General features: G+C 38.6%; 1 protein-coding gene across 1 annotated transcript in view; it reads left to right on the top strand.

The window, feature by feature from the left end:
- The window catches only part of LOC102679042 (nucleolysin TIAR-like), a 443,006-nt gene that overhangs the window by 89,448 nt on the left and 347,819 nt on the right, over positions 1 to 5,739 (top strand). The gene's annotated exons all lie outside the window — the stretch shown is intronic.

Genomic DNA, 5,739 nt, shown 5'->3' with positions numbered 1-5,739 from the left:
TTTTTTTTTTTCGAAAGAGAAATCATATCGATGTCTTGATATTTGTGAAGTCGAGATGGATTGATACTTGGAAATATGTTAAAGAAAATTCAAATAATTATTCACTCGATATCGGATTTAATTTATTTTTTTTTTTTTTTTTTTGCAGAAATAGGATATTCATACTCGCTACATGTTGGAAAATTTATGAAATTGTGAACATTTATGAACAAGATGGTGAATTATAGTTTATGAGTAATTAAAAGTTAGCAAGTTCGTGAAGAAGATTATTAAATTAGATTGTTGTATTTTCTTCTTTTTTTTCAAAAGAGAAATCATATTGATGGTTATCGATGTCTTAATATTTGTTGAAGTCGAATGGATTGATACTTGGAGATACGTTAAAGAAAATTCAAATAATTATTCACTCGATATCGGATTTAACTCATTCTTTTTCTTTTTTTGCAAAAATAAGATATTAATACTCGCCGCTACACGTTGAAAAATTTACGAAATTGAATTAATTGATATTCCCGAAGAAGTTAAATAAATTATTAGATTTCTTTTAATTAATTTCTTGATGCTTTTTTCAAACTTTCTTTTTTTAATATCTCCCACCTATATTAATATATAAATGATATCGAAAAAATTTTTATCTTTATTTTTATTTCTACTTCGTTATCTACGATATAATGCAATACAAAAAACGAACAAAACACAGCAATGGAACGAAACGAAGCAAGAAGTTAAAACAAAAATTCGTATTAAAAAAAAACCTGGTCGGATTGGCGGCAAAGGATTTTATTACAAAAACTCTATTAAAATTTCAAAAACAGTTTTCCGCGCGTGCAGGCTCTATTATTTAATTTCTTTTTTTTTTTTTTGTTTCCTTCTTTCCCCCTATTTGCCAGCTGAAAATAAAATTTTCAGCTCCACCACCGGATTGAATAAAATAGGAATAACCGTTGCCGATTTCGACGCGCCATCTAGGCGCGGGACACAATAGATTTTTATATTTATCACGGCGCTCACGTCCGAGAAACAGCTGTTTCGTGCTTCCGAAAACTTTCAAACTATAATGACGCGTAAAAGGGTGGTCGAAGAAAGCGACGAGAAAGGGGTGGGGGCTAAGAGCTGTAAGCAACGAGGAAGGGGTTCGCACGGCCAAACCATGACCTAAGCCATGAACAACTTCGTTTACCAGCAACAGCGTTTCTCAACTCTTCTTCGTTTGCTTCTACCCGATCTTCTTTCCAATCGATTCTTACGATTAGACGAGAATCCATTTTTTTTCAACAACACAAAGTGGATATCCCATATTTTAATCTCGAGGATTTCGCGAAGATTGCTCAAGAAGAAAAAGAAAAAAGAGAAAAAACGGAACGTCTGTTAAATATGAAATAAATGATCCCACGGGTTGGGAATCCGACGCGTTCCACCCTCGCTCGCATTCTTAGTCCCGCAGTTGAGATAGGTGATTTACCCTGTTTCGCGTGCGATATCCCACGAGCCATTCTTTCCTCTACGTAAGCTCGAATCGATTTCGAGGTATAGACACGAGTACACCTGTGATCGTATCGCTGTAATCGTGATCTCTGAACCGCGTGTTTGACCGCGTTGCGGGCTCCAACATTTTCTTTTTTTTTTCTTTTTTTTTTCCTCCTCCCTCCCTTTTCCTTCTTCCTTCAACCAGAGATTCGAGATTATGTAGAACGGCTCGGTTCATAAAATTATATTTTAAATTACTCTGAAATTGTTTGTCGGAGACTTTGATCGGACTTCTTTTGTGCGCCGATTCCAGACTTGTTCCGAGATTCGAGATTAACTTCCGTCGCAGTTTCCACTTACTTTCGAGTTACATGCAGGCGATTAAATGAAAAAGTTGTGCGCCGTGAAATGAAAATATATATGTGCTCGAGTTAATTATTTTCTTTCTTTTTTCTTTCCTTTTTCTTTTTCTTTTTTTTTTTTTAACTCTTTAATCATGATCATGAAAATTCTTCATTTCTTCGCGAAACCGTCGTCATTTCGACAGGCTTAGTGATTCCCCGCCGTTGAGCCGTAATGTAATCAAAACTTAGCTTCGCGGTAAAGTATCAGAGTAACTTCTCTCTCTGTTATCGAATCGAAGTTTGGGAGGAATTATAGAACCTTTGCATATTAAACGATAATTGCTCGAATCAGGAGGAGAAACAGAAGCAATAAGGCAGTTGGCCCGTTTTATCGATGAACCGGTTATCGACGAAGAGGAGCAAAATGGCGACATCTGGGGGAGGGAGCGGACAAAGGGCTGGAAAAAGGGGTGGAGAACTTTCCGCACCGTGGTCGATCTAACATCTCGTAAGAGACGATGCAGGACGCGACTGGGCGCCCCCTTTTCTCTCGCTCCTTCTCTCCCCTCTTCAAATGGCTTGGAAGAAGAAGAAGAGGAAGAAGAAGAAGAGGAAGAACGAGAAGGAGGGGAAAAAAAACGTACGAGAAAATTTAAGACGCTTTCAAAAAGGCGACGTTCTCGCATAATGAAATACCCATCTATTTATGCTCCCTCCGAAAATGGCGCTTTCAAGCGGCGCGAATATTTTTGCGAAAAAGAAAAAAAAAGAAAGACGCTTTATTCAACATGTTCGAGCGGGAAGGAGAAGAAGGAACGAAAGGAAGGGAGCGAAGGAGGAAGAAAAGGGATGTTGATTGTCATAATTTAATTTCACGCGGATTACAAAAGGCAACGCGGGCATATTTCAACGCCCGTGAATTATATAATAAAATATTAGCCACTTTCGGTTTTTTACTCGGCCAAGTGGAGTGGATAGCAGACGCCGGATCGACCCAATTTCGTTTAAACCACTTTCACGAGACGCTGGACGTAATTAAGTGTTACGAGACGCTTGGCCGAGAAATTTTACGGGATATTTGGACGGATTTGGATGAAAACGAAAACGAAGAAACGGCTCTATCTATTCCCATACGATGAATAACCCTCCGAATGATCTATCCATTAGACAATCAATATCCGTGTATAGATCTGATTGCAATTTCTACACTTTTCTATCCACCGTTTTTTTCATAAAAACTACTGCTGTATCGTAGCAATTTTTTTATTGAATCGACACCCTCGTCGGTCAATTACAGGTCTTCCTCCTCCGTGGTGGTCATTGGCAAAAAAAAAAAAAAAAAAGGCGCGGGGACAATTTTCACTGGTGGACACTGCCTGTCGATATTCCCCTCGTACATCTTCCCCGTGTAATGTGCAGCGAAAGGGTTGAGGACGGAGCAGGGTGGTCGAAACTGGCGGCACGAAACGGCCGACTAACGATCACAGGTGAAATCAGTGCGACCAGAATCAACACCAGCGGCTTGATTTTTGCCGTATTGATTTTGCTGTTAATGCATCCACGTGCGTTTAAACCTTCCCCATTGATATCGTTCGTCTCGTTCCAATGTCGAATATTCGTTCAACGTCGCGAATACTTTCTTTCGCGTATCTCTGATTAACCTACTCGTTTGATCAACTGTTCCTACGATTCGATAGTGTGACCGTTGTTGTTTCATTCCTCGATACGCAAACCTGAATTATAATCAAATTATTATAATTGCAATCGATTTCGTATTTGATGAAACTTCAATTCAAAAGTTATCGTATGAAATATATATATAGATAAATATTATATTGTTGATAATTAGAGATTGATGTTAAACGTTTACAAAGAAGTAAAAGGAAAAAGAAAAAAAGGAAAGAAATTCGCTTTGATTTTTATTAATTTTAATTTTAATTAGGAAGAGACAAAGTGTTCGGTCGTTCGGTAAATTACGATACGTACGAAACAAATTTATTCGGACGGTGTCGCAATAATTTTTCGGTATAACGAACGCGCGACGTATTATCGATAAAATTAATTATTAACTCTCGTGAATACGATTTAATATTGTCACATTTCGTTCGTAAATTGATCGAAAGAGCTTACGAGCAAACAGATTCGGATAATACGTATTATTTCGTAATCCCTCTCGATCAATTCTTCGATTTTATATATTCCACATTTTCTAACTTCGATTAACAGAAGCTGATAACAACAATATCACTCATCCCCCCCCCCTTTGTCCGTATCGTGGACAGTTTACACAGGGGGTGAAGGGGTGTCTGTGCAGCGAAAACGGCTACTTTCTACACGATGAAATGTTAAAGCCAACTGAAGCGTTGGACCCCATGAATAACAAATGCACAATCTCTAGTCTCTACTGGCACCTTGGCCCCTTACTTGGCGACGACGACGACGACGACGACGACGACGGCCTGAGAAGTTTTCCACCCTCTCCGGCGAACCTAGAAAACTTTTAACTGGATACATTACCTGCTTGACTACCGCCGGCTTTCCTTTTTTATCGCGAGGGAGGCTTTTAAACTCCTACGATACCTTGGCGCAGACCCGCCGTTATTAGAGATTTCATGGTGGAAACCAAGGGGAGAAAATAATGAATAATTGTCGTGACCGTCGTCGTCGTTGTCGTCGTTAGGGCTTTTGTTCCAACCGGCTTGTAATTCTTCGATTCCTTCCGATCCCCGATTTGTAAAACGATTTCGCTGAATTATTGCCTCCCCCCCCCCGCCTCCCTTCCGTTATCGTTGTTCCCCGCTGCAATCCCCCACATTTTTCGATCAATCGCGCTCTATTATATTTTTATTATATTTCGCCGTGTAACTTTGAGTAGCAAAAATAATCGGCCGAGCATCTCGTTTTTGAAAAATAAAAAATCGTGTGAAAAGCGATAAGTATCGGCGTGAATAGTGAGTAAACAGGAAGGAATGCAAAGAGAGGAGGGTTAAAGAAAGATTGAATTATACGTTCCGCACGCATTCCAGCGAGCAAGGATGATAGAAACCTGCTTGCTTCAAGATGACATCGTAATTAGTAAGTTAAACAAGATGAATAATTTCGTTCGTCTCGAGTCTGGAAAACCAGTTTTCAACTGTTTCTCTAAAAGCGTTATTCCTCGTCGGTACTTGGCCAACTTTCTTCCCGTGGAATCCCGTTTTTCCCAGGATACTTATAGGAACTTTTATATAAATGAATAAAATTATTCCTCTATGGAAGTTAAATTACTTTAGAAAAGTTTCCGTTAAAAGGAAATTTACAATAGATAAGTACAAGCGTACCGCTTTATTTGCATTTAATCCGGCCTCGAGGAATTTCAGGGCTGTAATTTTGTATGTGCCACGGTGTCAATTTATGGAAGTCGAACGCGCGCCTCCATTATTCTTGAACTTTGCCTCGTCATAAATTTTACATACGAAACTGAAATTAATGTATTCGCGTCGATGGAGGAGGCCAGGTAATTCATACCCTCGTACCATTTTAAATTTCGATAGTGCAACAATTTTTATCCCCCTTGTTATTTTTATATCCATCTTATTATCTTATTATTGATATTAAAAAAAAAAAAATTTATAAAATACCGATCGAAAAATAAACCAAAATCTCGTTAAATATTATCCATCCGCGAAACGTGAAATAAGGCGAATTAACCGAAAGAAATAATGCTCGCCAAGCGTATTATTATTTTAATTTTTATTCCCCACGCTTCCGCAACAACATCCGCGCTTTAAAAAAATTAATCGCATCGAAGGGTCGCGGTAAGGGTTTTCTTTTTCTCTTCCCCGCTTTAATTAAATCATTTCTTTCACAAGTTCACCTTCTCCTCCTCCTTCCCTGCTTATTAATTTGGGAACGTATCTTAGAGCATTTGCACAAAGATCCGCTCTCG

This window comes from Apis dorsata, unplaced genomic scaffold (genome assembly GCF_000469605.1).
Source record: "Apis dorsata unplaced genomic scaffold, Apis dorsata 1.3 scaffold_32, whole genome shotgun sequence".
NCBI lineage: Eukaryota > Metazoa > Arthropoda > Insecta > Hymenoptera > Apidae > Apis > Apis dorsata.
Note: the sequence above shows the minus strand (reverse complement) of the source record. Positions and strands in the feature narration are given on the sequence as shown.